We start from the raw sequence: 19,979 nt of genomic DNA, 5'->3' as shown, positions 1-19,979 counted from the left end.
AGTATACTGTCACAAAGTAAAGTATTCACGTTTTAATTTTTTTTTATTCGTTTCACTAAGGCTCTTGGTTGCAAAGATTAATTAGTTTGAGTACAATCATTTTTTAGATGATCATAAAATGTAGATGTCCCTTTAATTTTTTTTTTAAGTAGTAGGTATTTAATTTTAGTTTGAATATCGCCTTCGTAGACCACCTGAACGTCCCCATTTTCTGTGGACCTTCTACTGCCCCCTGAAGGTTTTTTCAGCGCCCGAAAGTAGGCGTTATTGCCCACTTTGAGAACGAATGCCTTATTGAGTCAAACGCAGTTTACATCAGAATTAAAATTCGTCGATGAGGAAATCTTAGTTAGGTGATGTCGAAAAATTTTTCAAAGTTGCAAATCTTTAAAGTAGATGGTGTTTTGATGTCATTAAAAATTGTATTTGTGCTGATTGGGCTGTTTTTAATACCTGTGTTTATTTATTTTTAATTAAAAACTAGGTAATTTTTATAATATGAGTAGTACAAATACTGATGAAACGCCACCAATACGTATGTAGTTCACTTCATACCCCGATTATAGTTAACATTGATGCATGCAAACTCGCTTTTTCCTTCCGAGGTCCTTTTTTAACTTTGGATTGATAATTGAATTTTTAGGATTCTCTAAATGATTAAAAAAATTCTTAATTACTACTTTTAGGATAAACTTTTATAGAGAATCTACGAAGATTAAAATAAAACAAACAAACAAAAGAACTAGTTCAGGTTGGTCGCTGAGTCATCCATTAACAGAGGGGTTTATTGAAATACTGTACAAGACTAGCGGTTACCTTAAAAAGGAAAGAACAACATTCTTTATGTTTTAAATTTTTTTATTTTCCCTTTCATTTTAATCGTATTTTTTTATTTCCTTTATTTCAGTAGCGACTAGTTTGCGGGTTAAATGAACTAAACGGAGCTTTAACTTTCTGCTAATAATCATAGCCGTTTAAGTTTTATGCCGAGGTCGATATATACGTTTGTTGCGTATGCATGTATGTTGTTTAGGAGGTAGACGAAGTCCTTCAAAACCCGACATCTTTGTCCATAGCTAGAGTCGGTTGTGTTTAGAGCGGAGGCGCACCAGTCCCCCCACACTGCATGGCCCCGTTCGTTTTTATTTTATTCCTTCTTGTGCGTTAACTTAACCGCGTGTCATACGCTTCTCGTCTAACGTTCGTTCAGTATTATATAATTAGTTTGTTGTTCGGTTATATATTTTTAATTTCTCGTAAATAAGCGTAAACATTCGATTAATATTGTGTAATAGTTTTTTTCCTGTAGCGGTCAGTCATTTGAATGCCTGCATATTATTTTTTTTTCTTCTGCCTGTTCATTTATTGATGTATTTTTTGTTATTTTTTAATCATAATGAATTAATTTAGTCTAACACTAGCTTGGTTTAGGATTTTTTATAATTATTTATCTTAATATGTAATCTTTATTAACGTCTAATCTATCATGTTTTTATCTAAATACGTAGTTATTTATTTTTAACCTGTAGTAAAAAAATTACATTCTTACATTTTCTACTATTTATTTATTCAAAAAAAGCTAAATTTTGTACTTTGCTTCATTTATATGTGGAAGAAATTCTTCCCCAATCATTCTGTAGTTTTTTTTTAATGAATATATTTGTTGTCAAATAAATATGAATATTGATTTTTTACATTAAAAAATCAATGTTGTTTGATAACTTTTGCTTTGTAGTTTATATAAAAACGAAAAAAAACTATTTTATTGAAACATATAATTTATTTTAATGTTTAAAATCTGTAGGGCGTTGCCCTGGCGACCGACTTCTCGGAATGCGATTATTAGGTGAAAAAAATTGATTACTGTCGTGTAAAAATGTATTTTTTTTTAATGATTAAAATTGGTAATACCAAAGTTAAATTACAAATTTAACCCTAGAATTGATGATACTAACGAATCGGGATTTTCCGCTAGTGATTGGTACATTACGGTGTTTCTTTTTGGTTATCGTTCATTATTTATGAAGAAAAACAATCATAAATAAATAAAAATATGTAAAAAAATTTTTTAAAACACCGCTTAAATTAAACGCACTAAAATGTAAAAAACAATTTTAAGACTCTATCTCAGAATGGATTTGATGACTAGCTTTGATGGTGATACGTAAGATTAATGTGAAAGTCATAGTTTTAGATTACAAATTTGATTTTTTTTTGCCAATTTTTTCATATGCGTGATGAATAACCTAAATAGTGGGGTGCCAGGGTACCCCACTCTTGAAAAAATTGACAAAAACATCAAATTTTTACTTTGAAGCTATGACTTTCACATAATCTTACATATCACCATCAAAGCTAGTCGTCAAATCCATTCTGAGATACGTCTAACATTTTTTTTTAAAGTTAACATTTATTAGATCTTAATATTATTTTTTAGTGGTTTAATTTAAGAGTGATGTTTTAAAAATTCGTTTCAGATGGTTTTTATTTTCTGCATTTTTTATTTAGTGCATTTAATTTGGGTGGTTTTTAAAAATTTGTTTTATATATTTTTATTTTCTACTTTTTAGTCTTCTGAAGTTTGTTTGTACTTTACAGCATCGCTAGCTCGCAGGTTTGACCGTATTTAGCGAAAGATCGGATCGATACGTTTTACGGTGGGTGAGTGCAATCAAAACATAGGGCTAAACAATTTAATTTCCGGATAACCAAGATCCGTTCGATCAAGAGTGTACCCGATGCGTTAAACAGTTAGCGCTTGAACTGCTGATACATACGCCGTCTGATTAGTGAAAATCGGACGAGTGGTTGCCGAGATATTACGGTGGCACCCTATCGCACCGTCTCTCCAATTTCCGAACGGCGCCCCGGTGACGCTTCAAAATATTAAAATCCAACGGGTACCGCTTTGAGCGTAGGTAGTTGACGACGGGGGTCGAAAAAATTTTTCAGAGCGCTAGGACCGACCGTTTTCGAGATGTTTGCGATTTTAGTCCGAAAATTCGGATCCGGTTAAAAAGTACTGAATTTTCCCAAAACTTCGTATATATCGATATGTATACTGTATCGATATATAATAAGTATACACCTGATCACCACGAGACGTGTACTAACGAATCGGGTTTTTCCGCTAGTGATCGGTACATTCCGGTGCTAAGCTACGGGGGACGGACACACAGACACCCCCATACAAATGATTTTTAGTAAGGTAGGATTAAAGGAATTAATGATGTTTTACTGCAACGTAGTATGATTTTTGTTAAAGATTTGTTTTCTGTTTACGTGTATATGTGTGTGTGAACGCACGCACGCGTTATACGTATGTTTAAGTAAACAAGATAATGTTATAAATTGTTGATTCCGGAAATTAAATACTCGCTTTTCATTCAGTTTTTTATTCTGTTTGGGAAAAATAAAAGCTTAATTGATTTTCGATCGGAATGTAAATAAACTCGTGAAAATGTGATAAATTTAAACTAATATACTGGTGATTTGTACAGTATTTGCAAATACAGGGTAGTTCCACCCCATTTTGTAAAGATCGATTAAATATCTTACCTCGGCAGAAAAGTAAACTTACTGTTTGTAAATTCCCAGGACCGAAAAGTTCTTGGTGCAAATTCCCCCGGTCGAAATTGTTTTTCGCTCGTTATAAAAATTATCTCGTCCTCGCCTTAAAAAATGTAACATGTTTTACTTAAAACTTAAGTATCTGTTTTTGAGTATGCGCCTATACTCATTAAAGGAATAAATAAAAATTATTTTTAAATTAAAGAAAACGTCAGTTAGATTTTATATACTCTAACAAAAATATTAATATTTTAACGGCAGAACACACATATATGTATTGTATTTTGCGTGTTCTCGCGTGCGCGCTCACTGAATTTCATAATAGCCTATATTTTCTTTAATCGTTGATTGCAACTGATCTGTAATTATGATCACTGACATTAAGTTTGTTTAAATTTATTTTATTTTAATTGTATTTTTAAAACAATTAATGCGGTAACTACTGACATTAAAATTTACAAAAGATTGATGAAATTCCTTTTTACTTGGTTAGCTTTTGTTCGCACCAAATAAAAGATTAAATAAAATTAATTTTTAAGTGGTATCCAGCTCGACAAGATGGGCAAAACAAGAGACACGTAAGTAAAGTGTGAATAAAGAAAAAAGAAAAGAAAAAATTAATTTGATGTATACGAGTAAACGTAAACAAAAAACCTGCAATACAGGTCTGTGTGTCACGATTCGAATTTCGGTTGGATATTTTTTCATGCCATAAGATTCCGGAAGTTTAGGACCCCTGAACTTATTCTCCGGTGGATCTATAATTCTTGAGAAAATCGTTCTTTGTTAAAGCGTGTTTTTAAAATGTTTAACGTAATATTCTTTATTAATAATACGCTGTTCGAATCTGTTTAAATTACACTGTTCATCCGATTAGATTTCTTTTGTTATCTCATATTCTGTTTTCTCTGAAGGTCCTTTGGCACCACCTTACATCTTTTGGTTATTCTTCCCTTTTCCCCTCCATTATCGGTTCTGCGGTTACACGTCTGATCCTGCTAGATCAGCCTTCGTGCTGACAGTGCCCCGGGAGACTGTAAAACGTTTTAAGTGCATTTTCGGTGTTATTCGATAGGAGACTTGGTGGGAGGGTTAGTTTCTTGTCCGGTAACTGAACGTTAATCCTAATAACTGAAGTATTTGTCTAGTAAAATCAGTCCACCAAAAAAAAAATCGTAGACAAAAGATGGTCGCTCTCATCGGCTCTGGTGCAATTCAATTACTCCTAGCGTAGCTATTTATCTAAATTGTAATTACTTCCTTGTACGAAGTAAAGAAGTATTGTGATCGTGAAAAATTTCAGAAAAAAGTTTTCAGATTTCAACGGAAATATCCATTTTGACCATCCCTGAATCTATTTTGACTAGTTTCGATGTGACGTACGTACGTATGTATCACTCAACTCAAAAACGCTTAGCCGTAGGATGTTGAAATTTTGGATTTAGGGCTATTGGCAACATCTAGTTCTGCACCTCCCCCTTTCGATTGCAATCGACTGAACCAAAAGTGTCTAAAAAGCTCAAAATCTAAAAAAAATTTGTATTTTGGACTCTTTTAACTTTTGTAATAAGCCCCTATTGAGAGCTTTTCAACGATATGTCATAAGTGTTACTTATTTTCATTGATTCCAGGTTTATAGCCAAATGAAATTTTAATTAATTAGATATTTGTATCTAAAAGGGGAAGGCACATCATCTCGTTTTTTATTTTTAAATTTTTTTTTTTTTTTAGATTAAATATATTGATTTATTAACAATTATTAACCCATGATTGTAAAAAAAGTTACAATAAATAATTATTCAATAATAATAAGTTATTAGTGAAATAGAATCTTATATACTTTTAAAAATGTGTATATTTAATTTAATAGGCATGATTAAATATGTGTATATGTAATAGAGTTGGTGAAACATCTGATTATTTAATATTATTGAAAATTATAATTTAGTATCGTATTACTTTGGATTTCCTACTTTTATTTTATTTAATTATTCGGGAATTTCTGTTTAACTACAGAGTGACTAAAAAATAGACCCTCACAACAACATACCAGTACATGCTCGATCTAGACTCTGGTCGAGTAAAGTTCTGTTGCAGTACTCGTTCGATGTACTTCACCTTCCTATTTAATTCGTCATTAATATACACCCAAAATGATGTTACAAGTTAATTATTTACAGTCAATGTCGCCAATTGTAATAATATTAATTGTATAATAAAGTTCATGTTTGATTTATTAATAGAGTTATTAACCTCCGATTGTAAAAAAAATTACGATAAATTAGAATTCAATAATAAAAATAAAAAATATAACAAGTTATTTATGAAATAAAATTTTATGTATTTTTATTTTAAAAAAATGTGTATATGTAATTTAATAGTAGTACATGGAAGTCATGTGGTGTCCATATTAGGTTTTTTTACATTATTTAATTCGTGTCAACGATTGGTCATTTATAAGAAGACAGAACGAAGGTTATAAAAGGAAGTTAAAATTTAATAAGTTCTTACTTATCGGTCTCTACATTAACTTTCAGCGTGTTTGTTTTTCTTCTCGCTTTTTGTTTGATACGGCTGTATTGTACAATAGTTTTTTCCCGAATTCAATTTCCAAAATGGATTTACATTATTTAATTCAACTAATGATAATTATGTAGCGTTTAGTGGTCCATTGTACATTTGGATGAATATTAGCAATAATTTGTTATATGTAATACATTTTATAACCCAGTTTTTTTTTATAAATTATATAAACCTAATTAGTATTGCGTATGAAGTACTATACTTAAAATTATACCACATAAGGTATTTTATTAAAAGGAAACTTATATCTTATTTAAAAATTAAATTGGTTATACTTTTGTATTGTTAAGGTTTTTAAATTTTAAATTACTATTGTCACGTTATCGTGTACGCCTATTCCTTAGTATGAATATAACAGAATGAAATTAAGGTGGTATTTAACAGCTCAAGTGAGTGAAATGCGATTAATTTTGCTAATGTCTGTCTTTTTAACTACTTGTGATATAATTACAGACGCATTCATAATACTACTTGTATTTTGTTATTCTTTTTATTATATCATTCATACGATATTGAGCAGTAATAATAATAATAATAATAATATAATAGTATTTTAATTATTATTTAATGGTCGTTTAATAATATGTCTGCCATTCTGTTACTATGACTTATATATGTATATTTCTTTTTTCATTTTTATAATAATTATGACTATATTTCTTAATAATATGTTTTGATGTAAGACCGGACTAGTAGTGTTATAAAGGTGTTTTTTATATTACGAAATTATATATATATATATATATATATATATATATATATATATATATATATATATATATATATATATATATATATATATATATATGTGTGTGTGTGTGTTTCTAAAATGATAAGACTTTGCCGGATTCCAGTTGTAAAACTAAGCAAAAAATACCCTTAGGAAAAATGGCAATTTCTCCTTCGATCTCCCCCTGTCCGCAGTTTTGTTATTTTTATATACAAATTTATATTATAAGTTCGGATAGAGGATTCGCATTAATATTTGGTAAGCGTATTTGTAATAAAGTTTTAAAATTAGCAAAAAATCAGAACATAAATACCTACGCAAATTATAAAATGGCGGCAATGTTTATTTTTAAATTTGTTATATCTCTATAAATACTTGTTTTATCAAAGTATATGTTATTGCTGAAATATTAAGTCTTTTATTTTGAACAAAGTGACATTTTATTTCTTAAAAGCGGTTAACAAATAGTCGAGTTACGTGACAAAATTGATGTTGTATTTCTGTGTCACAATTATTAGGTGTATTATTGTGAAAAAATTATTACTAAATTTGATACTAATTTACAATAGTAGAATTACGAATAAATAAAAACAATTAGTATTAAATCGAATTAACGTAAAATGGAGGACATGAAAAAAGACACAAAATTACATCAATTTTCTGCCATAACTCGACTAATTTGAAAGAATTTGGATCTTACAAGGGCACATCGGTTCGAATCCGGCTTCATTTCCGACTTTTTTTTTAATATAAATATATGGATTTTTAAATAATTATTACCCTCTAAAGTTATTATTATTATCCCACACTTCACAGGTTTTACTTTTGCCGGTGACATTCCTTATACTCGAGTAATTTATACCAACGAGATTAGACTTGCTATTGATGACTAAGTGCCTGCCGGAAAACAGGGCAGGTGTCAATTATCAAGACTGTTGTGCAAAGTAGATGGTATTATTCCCTCCGCAGATATAATTATTAGGATTATATAAACTTCTCTTTGATTCCACATTTCTTTAATTTCAAAAGCAAGATCTGTATATTTCTGCAGCTTCTCATTGCGTTTAGTGTTGATGTTATTACTTGATGGAATGGCTACGTCTATTAGGTAAGTTACTTTTTCCATTTTATCAACTACTATTGTATCTGGTTATTACAGTTGATGGAGTTTGCTTGTTTCAATTCCTCGGTTCCAGAAAATGTTTGCATTGTTGTTCTCCAAAAAGGAGGCTGGCTCATAAGTATAGGTAGGGCCTTTTTTAAACTCTTAACTTGTATCTATCGCAGAGTTCTATGGGTACAATTTTTGCTACGTTGTTGTGCCTCCTGGTGTACTCCGTCGGAACTAGAATCGGACAGCCAGTGATTATATGGTCTATCGTTTCATTGTGTTGCATACATAGCCTACTACTTGATCCTGTATGCTACGTATAAACCACCCCCCGTCTCAGAATGTAACATTCCCTGCAGAAGCCAATTATTATTATTAAAGTTAAAGTTCTGTAGTGATAAGACTTATTTAGTCGCGTATATTATTATTAAAATTTTAATCATTATTTAAGAGTTAAGGTATAATGAGTTAATTGTATAATTTTTAGTTATGTAATTCATGTAATAAAAACATAAAACAAAAAGAAATGATATGATTGAACCGCAATTCCGTTGGCGGTGAATATTTTTGTTGTTAATGATAACAATGAAGTAGTAAGATTTTTAAAATCGATAAGAGTATTAAAACACTTGGTTTGTCCGGCATACGTAATTTGCTGATTGCTTTGCGTCTTTATCGTGTATAAAATAGCTATATTATGTTACATCAGCGTCGGTCTATTAGGTTTTTATTATTGTCTATTACTACTACGTTCTTAATGCTTTCGTTGTTTAGACGGTAAACTAGACTCGTTAATGCCGGTTAAAACAGGAAGATAAAAATTCAATTTTACATATTCGTTTTAAATACCTACAAAAAATCGTTTGTCTCTTATCTTTTTATATAAATTGAAATGTTACTTATTGATTTAAATCACGCTACTGAAACTTTTAATTTAGATAAGGATTCTCTGGTTTTTGATCGCGTTATTTATTAATGTGTTCATATTTTTTTTAAACTTATATAGCCGTATTTTTATTACTGTAATATATTTTAATCTAGGTGTTAATATATCTGAACTATTTTTTAAACTTGTTTCTATATCGTAGACTAACAACTTTTAATCACAGGCTTTCTTTTTCTTTGTTTTATAGCGATTTGTTTTTACTTACCATGTAAAAGACGCACATTTATTCGACACGTATATGCACTTGAAATATAGCAGCAGTACACCGTTTAAACATAAACGGGTTTACTAACCGCTTAGATACGACAACCATAAAGAAGGAATTGAATTTCATCGTAATTCTGTAAAGTTTACCTGAAAGATCATTTCCATGTAATTAGAAATTTATACTTTAATGTAGAAAAGAAAAAAATCAAAAGTTTTAAAATTTAAATATTTCTCAATTTAATTATTCTACGATAAGAAAAAGTCAGTTTGACTAGGACAAGTACAATCCTATCTACAGTTGAAATGATGTAGGTTGGTCGACGGTAACCCTTATAAAACTGGCCGACAAACGTTCATCTACGCCTATGAAGCGACAAAAGTGGTGACTGTGGCTGTGCCACCCATCCTCGCCAAGTTGGCTGATGGTCGGGTGCGTATACGACGGGTGGCCTGCAAAGTAGTGCGGCGATCCCTGGAGGACCGTTGCTTCTGCTGATGGCGTCCGGGGCACAGGGAAAAATCGTGTAGTGCTCCGGACCGTATCGGCCATTGTTTTAATTCTGGGGAGGCTGGCCACGTCAGGAAGGACTGTCGCCGGGAAGCCAGATGTTCTTCCTATAATGTGCATGGACACGCCCCTGGTGGCCGGGGTTGCAAAATTACCCATGCGGCATGAGGATTGGCTGCTGTTGAATCTGAATAACACGCGGTTCCGGTCTAGGACAGCCCCGGGATTCTCTGGCGTCTCACTTTCGGTGATCGGGCTGGGGACTCCTTCCGGACCCGCCCGGAGAAAAATTAAGACCGTCGTCCCGGTGGGGAGGATCCCTTCTTCATTTCTTTTTCCTTAAATAAATTCATAGAGTTTATTCAGTCAACTGTGGTTTATGGCAGCACCTTCTACAGCGCCGGAGCATCAATTTATATCATTGACTTATTGTAGCGGAGTTATAGTTTTTTATTTGGGGACTGGAAGTTGTATAAATTGGCCGAACGTTTATCTGGTAAAGAGTGGGCTACTACTTCTCTTTAAATGCAATTTAAATCTAAAATATTTGGGTAAAGCTGTAGTAAATTGCCTCTGGGTTTTTAGAAAAAAAATTTAATTATTGCATAATTGTATGTACAAAAATCTTTACTTTTATCTATTAGAACAACCGTTTACTAATACAGAAGTTTTTGAATAAAAACAAAAACAACATTAAAGTCGTACTAGCAGTTGTCAGGGGATTTTTTTCTCTTTGTTACCGCAGTAACTTCAGACATTATTGCGAGTTCGTTAATCAAGTTTATCATTAAAACATCTTACCGGACTAATTTTGTATAAAAGTGGTGCAGTTTACAAACTGGACTTTCGTTATTTTGATTGTAGATTTAAGATCTTTTTTTTTTCATTATATCTAAAACAAATTAAGGGTTTTTGTGTATATAAGTTAATTATTTCCTCTAAAGAGGAGAAGGAGAGAAAGTTTATTTATTTTTCAACTTTATAGGATTTGGTCTTTTCTTCATTTGATTTACTATAGGTTTTGTTGTATGCAAAGAGAATATTGAGGTCGTTTATTTTTGTAATACGAGATTTGCATACAATCAAGAGATCAATAAATCCATCTTTTATTTTTGAACTTTTGTAAATCAAGTTTTATTTATATCATTTTATTTATTTATTTATTTTTATTATATATATATATATATATATATATATATATATATATATATATATATTTTAATCTAAAAATTTCATCGAACCGTATAAAAATATATAAATATTCACGTAAGTTAAACCGGTTTGAAATTCATAAATTGGATAAGCAAATTATTCCAATATTTTATTCTGAGGATTTTTATTTTTCTTAGTAGTTTGTCGTTCGTTCCTACAAATAAGTATTATTTATTTAGTCTTTCTAGCTGATGCATAAAGAATGTTTCTGGTCGAAGCAGCAGTATTTTTTAATGTAATACGGATTATTTTTCCGTGTATTACGGAAAGGCGGAAATGAGTGAAATAATTTCGTTCTTGAAAATTCCTTTTTACGTTATTCTTGCTAAATTTAGTTTCTCTTAATTCGTTTCGTTACCCATTTTATAAAAATTCGTTTTAAAATCGAAGACTGCAGCATGTTTTCGTAGTAGAAATCGTTCGGCAATGCCTGACCCATTCGGTTATACTTAAAATTACTCAATGCTTTTTCCCGAGTTACTTTCAGTTTACAGTATTTTTTTTTATCGCAACTATTTATTTCTCTTAATCTATAAAATTTACTTAAAATTACAAAATCAGTTGAAGTGATTTTAACTAGTTCCATTTTCGGCATTTTCCCCCCAAAACATAACGAAAATTGAAAAATCATAATGTCCTTTTAATTAATTTTTAATAGCATTACTTTTTTAACGCTTTTAACATTTTTTTGGATTTTTTTGTTGTTGATAACTTAAATGTTTTTCAGTCGACTTTCAGATAAAGATAAAATGTGTATTACTTATTAAGGAAGTTTTAAAAAAATTTATTTGTGAAAGATTATTTTAATATTTAAAATAGGTCTACAAACACATTACCGATATTGAAAGACATGTTTTAAAGAAAGAATAAAAATGAATATCGGGTTTTAAATTTATCTAATATTTATTAAGTTTTCCTTACATTGTTTTTCCTTACAAGTGAAACAGTTTTTTCTACCATTCGTCACAGGACGGCAGTCCTAAGTAATTTATGCGACAGCTTCTTCAGTCCTGTATCTCTAGTCGGGTAGGTCTGCTGGGAACTGTGACATACACTTCATCTTTTATCAATTCCGGGAGAAAAAATCGCACGGGATAAGAATGGGGAGGCCACAGCAAATAAGCCCTATCATCTGGTCCCCGGCGACCGATCCAGCGGTCGGGGAAAATATTCAATGACGTACAGCCACCATCTTGTTGCCAAATAAAGTTTGACTACGACTACGCACAAAAGACGTATACGTTCAATATTGTCTCCGGACACACCCTGACGTTCTGTATTCTTCCCTTTACAAATACAGCCGGCAGTTAGAAAATGTTTGCGGTTGACGATGCCGAACAAACTATTTTTGAGTGCAGACGATGGGAGGAACAACGTATAAATGCAGGACTGATGCATACCCGACCGGAGGAGCTCTCGGAGTGGCTCTTGACTATGTCCGGAAACTGGAATAATTTTGCAATATTTGCAAGAACAGTTATCAGAATAATAGAAGATGAGGCAAGACGACTGGGATACTGAGGGGTGTAATTTATAGTAGAGCTGGGCGGACAGCCCCGTTGCTGAGGGCTCACATGCCTTGGTGTGTAGGTTCCCGTGATGGAGCGGGGACTCCTGGGGTCCGTTAGGTGCGAATGAATGAAAAGACCGAGACCCGGCCGGCGGTGTGGGTTCCCGGATACGCTTTGGCGGCTTCGGCTCCTGCGCCGTCGGTTTGAGGCTGGCAAAAGGAAAGACCCGGTCTCCGGCGGAGGGGCTGGGAACGGCATAGCCGGGCCTGGTTCTTCCGTTGGAGATTAGAGGCAGGCAATTAAAAGATCCGGAAAGGACACGTCCCCGAGTCGAGTATACTTAATTGGATGTCCGGCTCGGGGATGTAGGGCAAAAAAAAGTTACAAATTGTTTATACAATCTACGAATGTTATTGACGTTCGGGGGATCACAACGGAACGCATATTGAACGGTAATTATACGGATTCACAGTTTCCAAACTGCAAAAAATACAGACTTTGCTACTAGAGATTTCAAGAAGAAGGTACGGGAAACAGTTGAGCTTGCGCACATCTATAACTATTTGTGAAAGTTGAGAAATATTATATAGCTTTCAAAATATTCATTTTGAAACACTAATATTGAGCCTTAGCTAAGGAGGCTGTCTTCATTATAGAAATATGATTTACATGAAAATTATTCAATCATTTATTTTGAATATTTGTGAGAAAATATCAGAATCTTGTATTTAGATTGTTAAACTAAACCCACCGAGTTGGTCTAGTGGTGAACGCGTCTTCCCAAATCATCTGATTTGGAAGTCGAGAGTTCCAGCGTGTAAGTCCTAGTAAAGTCAGTTTTTTTTACGCGGATTTGAATACTAGATCGTGGATACCGGTGTTCTTTGGTAGTTGGGTTTCAATTAACCACACATCTCAGGATAGGTAGAACCGAGACTGTAGAAGACTACACTTCATCTAAACTCATACATATCATCCTCATTCATCTTCTGAAGTAATATCGGAACGGTTATTCTCGGATGCTAAACAGAAAGAGAAAGAAAGATTGTTACGCTAATTCAGTCACAAGGAGTAATCGAATTATAAAACGAAATAATTTTCTTGTTTAAATCCTGATATTCGTGTAATTAAATTAAATAGTGTAGTTCGTTTCGACAAATATAGGTGTTGCGCGTTTCCAATATTTTCTCTATAATTTTTTGATTAAAAAAAAATTGACTTAATTTTTACATAGGCATGCTATGTGTTTATATTTATCGTACCCAGCATTTAGTGAGATTCATTTATTACGCGACACAGTTTTATTTTCCTGTGAGAATTTTACATAGGCCTACAGATAATTAATATTAAACACAGCGTTTCACCCGTACTTTTGATTTATTATTATTTTGTACGGTATTTCTATAATGTATTACTTATATACATACAATATCATATAACATATACAATATCTATACATATATAATATCTATGCAAAATGAATAGTTAATTTGCATATTATTGTTTAATGGAATCTTGTAGAAATGAAGAAGCAGGGTCTTCTTTACAGTAATTAATTGGTTCTCATTATTAACTGTAATAATGTTAATAATAATAATAATAATACTATAAATATCGGTTGGTTATTATTATCCCGTTATTTTTATCCGCTCTCCTTTATACTTATTCGCACTTCTTACACTCATAAATAAATACATTCTATTTTAAATACTATTCTATAATTTTATCACTTATAAACAATTAATTTTACAGGGATTTACATTATGGAGGCTGAAATTTTAGCTCAAAGTAATTTAATGTGAACGTACTCCTTTCTATAAAAAATTATTTTAAAAAGATTTACAAAAATCTATAAAAATGATACAAGGTACGGTTTTACGAATATTCAGAATTATGGATTTTTGATTATTTTGTAAAAAAAAAAAACTTTGTATCCTCGTTGTAAGGTTTTTGTAGATACTTTAGGATACAAAAATCACATTAACAGTGGAAATTTTGAATATATTTCTTTCTTTTTTATCGAAATCATTGCTTATGCTAAGCGCTATACAACTTGTCGGATGATTTTTGACAAGTCGTACTGAAAAAAATTTAAAGAAAATTTTTATTTCATCAACACGCGTGTCATTTTCGGTTTTGGTTTATGTACGTGAAAATAGAAAACAGAAAATCTGATGCGGACATCAGATGATTTCCTTGTACGCCTATTAAATTACATATACACATTTTTTGCTGCGCTTCATTTAAACTAATTTCATTTTGTAAGTGAGATACGATCCTCTGATTCTATAATAAAGTGGACAGTTGCATAATTGCATTGTGGTGGACACCACATTTCATCACATTTTTTTTAGTGGTGTCCGTATCGGTATATTATATTTGTTAGTTTCAAGTCGTTCAAATATTTATATTGTGTGAGAACGTGTCGGATCCATAACCATGCACACATCGGTTTGAATCCGTCTTAATATACATATATATTTTAAAAAAAATTTTTTTAAATTTAAATATATTGATTTATTAATAATTATTATACCTCTGTAAAAGTTTTTGAATTAAATTGAAAAGTACATAAAATTTTATTTCACTAATAACTTCTGATTTTTTTGTATTCTTTTTTTATTGATATTATTGAATTATTTTTTATTGTAAAAACTATAAATATAATACCATATTTTAACCGTACTATAACACTGCGATAAATTTAATAATAATATAAAATTGTATTTGCGTAATCCATTACAACCAGAACATTATTGCTTTTCATTTTTATAAAGACACAACTGTCTGCTTTTTGTATCATGCTAATGGCGTTTTTATTTTTATAAATAGCGGTTTTTTTATTCTTATCCATATTTTAATTAGAAATAAAAAAGATAAAACAGTAAAATTAAAATAAAACGTAAAAAGAAGTAATCTTTTGTTAGTTCCTTAATTTTTATTACCTTTATATCTGCTTCGAAGAAAATAGGATTATTAATTTGTTCTTATTTTTAATTTTGTGCCAACTTCATAAAGACAACATTTAAAAAAGCTGACAACACAGTTGTAGGACTTCACAGTCACGCGGCTAAAGCCGCGTTTCGGTAAAATTCTACAACGGTGGGTTGTTTCTGATGCACGGCTTACACACACTTAATTAAAAATATTTATAATTTTATTTAAATATAATATTTTTTCGTTTATTTAATTTAATGATTCTAACTAAAGCGCGCCCGAATACCGTATTTAATTCGCGCGGCTATGGCGGTACTTGCGGCGACGACCGGCACTAACTAAACTAATGTAATTTCACAACTTGCATAGAACAAATTTCGCGTGTGCGGTCGGCAGACTGGTGTAACCGCGAGCCTTAACGCACCAGGTACTGAGTCAGCGGGTCTGTCGAATTCGAGACCCAGCCAGATTGAGTTATTTTTTTACACTTTAAATATTCATTTATTTAATTTTACCGCACACCTGTGACGTCACAACTAAAACAACATTTTTGCAGGTGCGATTTTGCAGAAAAGGCTTTTTGCAAGTTTCGTTATTTTGTAATTGCTTAAGAAATGTGCTTAAGAAAGATATATGACCTTAATTAGACGAAATCTCGTGATAGTGAAGGTGATCTTGCTCTATAGCTTCACCTTCTTGATCTTTTTAAGTTGAAAATTTAACGATATCAATGCCCCCCATATATAAAAGTAAGTAGGAGTAGTTCTGGAGATATTAGGTGATTTAGAGGCCAACACTGAACGCCCCCCCCCCGACACACACACACACACACACACGTACATATGAACTTTAATATCCGGAAAATTTTCATCAGTTTTTTGGGTTCTTAGGTGTCAAAACGTGAAGAATCTGTGAAAACCGCATATACCCAAATTGGACCGATTACAATACTTTCCCTTCTAGACCTGTAGCGCTATCTAGACGTGATTGTAAAAAGAATCAGCTGCATTTATTTTTATTAAGTTCACTATCAGTTTAAATCTGCCTGATTTATTACTTGCTTTTCTTTAACTCACAATGTTTTTTTATTCATGTTTTCCTCAAATTTTACATCCTTAATTTAACATACTTTCTGACATTGCCTATTGATGAATTTTTGCACGGTTATTAAGGTCGGGTGACAGTACAATATTCTACCATTACTTTTACAAACATCCCCCCGTACAGGGATAAATTAAAGGTTCCAGTGTAAAAAATTGCAAAACAGCAATGCGGGGTTTTTGGGATCGCAGATGACAAATCCGATAGCCGTTTGAGAAATCAAATGAGACTTTTTTTTCTAAAAAACGTGTGTCGAAAATTGTGATTAAGTGAATTAAATAAAAACTTCACTATGCAAAACCTTCACTATTCGTTACTTTATATAGTAAATGTTTGATTAAAAATTTGTTTGATAGTATATAAATATATTAGAAAATTCAATGTATGATGTTATCTTTTGAAGTCTAATTTAATCTACTAATTAAACTCATGCACTGTATGATAATTTTAAGTATGACTAAAAAGTATAAAGCATGTTTTTAACAATTTTGAAAAATATTTGTAATATTTTTTGTTTTCTTTGTAATGTATATTCTTTTATTATATTATAAAATACTGTTAAGTGTTGATCGGGTTTCATTCATTTGAATTTTCCGGGCACACACACATACATTTATATATATAAGATTAAATCAATTTTTCTTTTTGGTACTGATTGCATTTCTAAAAAAAAAAAAATAGATTTTCTTAATGATAAACTTAATAAAATTTCTATAAAAAAAGAGAGTTGAATATAAATTGACCAAGACACCAAGACATATGTAATATGGTGGGCCCATTTTTAGTAATGTGATATATAAATTTTAATGGAATTAAAAAATGCACTTAAAGTGATACAAAAGATTGAATGAAAGATATCATAAGGCAAGAGGAAGATATTACGAGAATAACTTTTTTGTGATGATTAAATTTTGAAAGGGACCAAATGGCTGCGAATGAGCTTAAATTGAAGTTAAGAGTGGAATTATATAACGGACTTTCCGTTCTCATTCGTTCTCTCTCTTTCTCGTTCTGTTCTCCTTTTTTACCATTCTTTCATTTTTTCTCTTTTTATTTTTGGTAATGCCAGTTTTTAAGGTTGGCTATAAACTGTACAGTATTATCTGTAAAAGGGGTTTCAACTGGTAGTTGAATCTAGTTATTAAATGGATTTTTTCTCAATTTCAATTTTATATTAAGTTTATAGAACTTATTACTTTACTTTTAGTAAAGTAATTGATTTCACAGCATACACTGATGTTTGTAAATTCCATATTCTTTTTGTTTTCAAATAAAGTTCAGTTTAAATTTGTTTTTTGAATATTTTTTTGTAGTATTTAATTATTTAAATACATTAAATTGTAAAACGTATAAAAGTAGCCATTTATTTTAAATTACCGTAATACGCACACGCGCGCGCACACACACACACACACACACACACACAAACAAGGAACTCCAATAATCAAAGAAATAAATTTCATTGTCATTGAATAAATAATAATCTTTCAATGAAAACTAACTATACTTTTCGACATAACCCTCGGCTACGTGTAAAAGCATTTGTTCCGTCTTTCGATGAGAATTCTTATTACCACGGTATCTGAGCTCTCTCTTTTTCCTGTTTAGCCTCCGGTAACTGCCGTGTAGATAATACTTCAGAGGATGATATGTTTGAGTGTAAATGAAGTGTAGTCTTGTACATTCTCAGTTCGACTATTCCTGAGATGTGTGGTTAATTGTCACCCAACCACCAAAGAACACCGGTATCCACGATCTAGTATTCAAATCCGTGTAAAAATAACTGGCTTTACTAGGACTTGAACGCTGGAACTCTCGGCTTCGAAATCAGCTGATTTGGGAAGACGCGTTCACCACTAGACCAACCCGGTGGGTTACGGTATCTGAGCTATTCTTGTTCTGCATTCTTGACCTTCTCATATTCGTCGAACTTTGTGCTTCTTAAAACGTTTTTGAATGGTTTCCCAAAATAAAAGGGACGATAGGAAGTGTAAGATGAATCTGGTTGAAATCCTTCCAACCGTACTTTTGAGTGGTGTGAGATGGACGATTCATGCAAAAAAATTACTTCTTTTCAGAGAGAACCTCCGTTGAAATTTTAAGTGTTTTTTTTTATTTACTCTATTTCTTGATTCGTGATGTTTTTTGCTAAAATGCATTCCCGTGGGAGTAATGTATTCTTATGAAATTTGTAAATAATTTAGCACCTCTTCGGGGTCGATCGCTCGAAAAAGTTGGCAGTAGAGTATAGATGAAAAATATTTTCCTTGGAAATCTATTTAATAATTTTATTTTTAGTATTTTCCTAAAATGTACTCAAGCGTGCCAAGTAAGTAATGAGACAACTAGCATTACATCGATACTAAGAACTTTAATTTTAATTTTCCGGTTGAATGGATTCAAATTAGTCCCCTTGCACCTCCATACAACGTGCCAAATCAGGCAAATAGGGTGGGTGTTCGAGCACACAGATCTGTTTTAATGCTAAATACTGTTTCACGGATAGTGCGCAGTGACCCGATGCATTGTTATCCAGAAGAACCCAACTCTTGCTCTGGAACAGATGCGTCCTGATACGACGCATGCGAGCAAACAGACGTTGCGTGACTTCTAAGTAATAGTGTCCGGCCAGTGTTGTGCCCTCGGGGAGATATTCACAATGGATCGCTCCAGAAACATCGAAAAAAACAATCACCATGGTCTTGATGCGTGATTTCTTCAACCTGAGTTTCTTTTGCTTCTGTGATGATGTTCTATGCCATTCCATACTGTGATGTTTTGTCTCTGGGTTGAACTTAAAACACCTTTGTAAACCTCTGATGCTGTTTTTCCTAATTAAAAGTAAAATTTATCACCGTTCTTTGATCTATGATGCTACGTTTGACCGCTGCTACTTGCACAACGTTACATTTGCGGCTGCGTGCATTCACTGGTAGAGTCATCGACTCGATCAAAGCGTCTGGGTGTTCAGCACAATCTAGCGGGTGAAATGGTTACCACATTTGGCGCGTTTCTTGAAAGTGTTCCTGGAAAAAAAATCAGTCTCATTACTTATTTGGCACGTTGTGTATATTCAGTGTGCAAATTTTAAACAAAAAAATTGCTTTTTGTTTCCCGTTAAAAGTTTTTTCATATGCGATAGGCTTCATGTAAATAAACACATTTCAATTAAATTTCGTTAAAGCCGTTTCAGCTGAGGGGAAAAATACGAAAAGATATTGAAATACGTATTCAGACACATCTTATTTATTAAATTTTAATATAAATCTCTTTTCGTTTTGGCAGTTCGGCAAAGAGAGGAATTTTTGTATAAAGTTTTTTATATTTTAAGTAAACATAAATGGCAGCCTGCATTTTGAATCGCTGAATATAATGTAATAATAGAAATTTATTTTCTAGGGTATTAGAAATAAAATTCTTTCGTATTTTGTTGTCTAATAATTTAGAACTTTCACGAATTCTTTATATTCTTTTAGTATATATCTGTTCAACGTAATGTAGTCTTCTACTGTATGTTTTATCCCCTATCTTAAATATTACATTTATTTTCCACAAATTTAATT

The 19,979-nt window shown here is 31.8% G+C and overlaps 1 protein-coding gene across 2 annotated transcripts in view; it reads left to right on the top strand.

Moving 5' to 3' along the window:
• Window positions 1–19,979, top strand: part of LOC142327296 (uncharacterized) — a 491,921-nt gene that overhangs the window by 165,564 nt on the left and 306,378 nt on the right. The window contains exon 1 of one of the 2 annotated variants that reach the window (XM_075370201.1): window positions 1,157–1,311. The exons of the other annotated variant lie outside the window; for it this stretch is intronic. The gene's annotated coding sequence lies outside the window, so the exon portion shown is untranslated. Of the gene's footprint in view, window positions 1–1,156; window positions 1,312–19,979 lie in introns of those variants that run through there. 2 annotated transcript variants of the gene reach the window in all.

This window comes from Lycorma delicatula, chromosome 7, assembly GCF_047948215.1.
Source record: "Lycorma delicatula isolate Av1 chromosome 7, ASM4794821v1, whole genome shotgun sequence".
NCBI classification, from domain to species: Eukaryota; Metazoa; Arthropoda; class Insecta; order Hemiptera; family Fulgoridae; genus Lycorma; species Lycorma delicatula.
The sequence above is the reverse complement of the archived record's forward strand: the minus strand, read 5'-3'. Positions and strand labels throughout refer to the sequence as shown.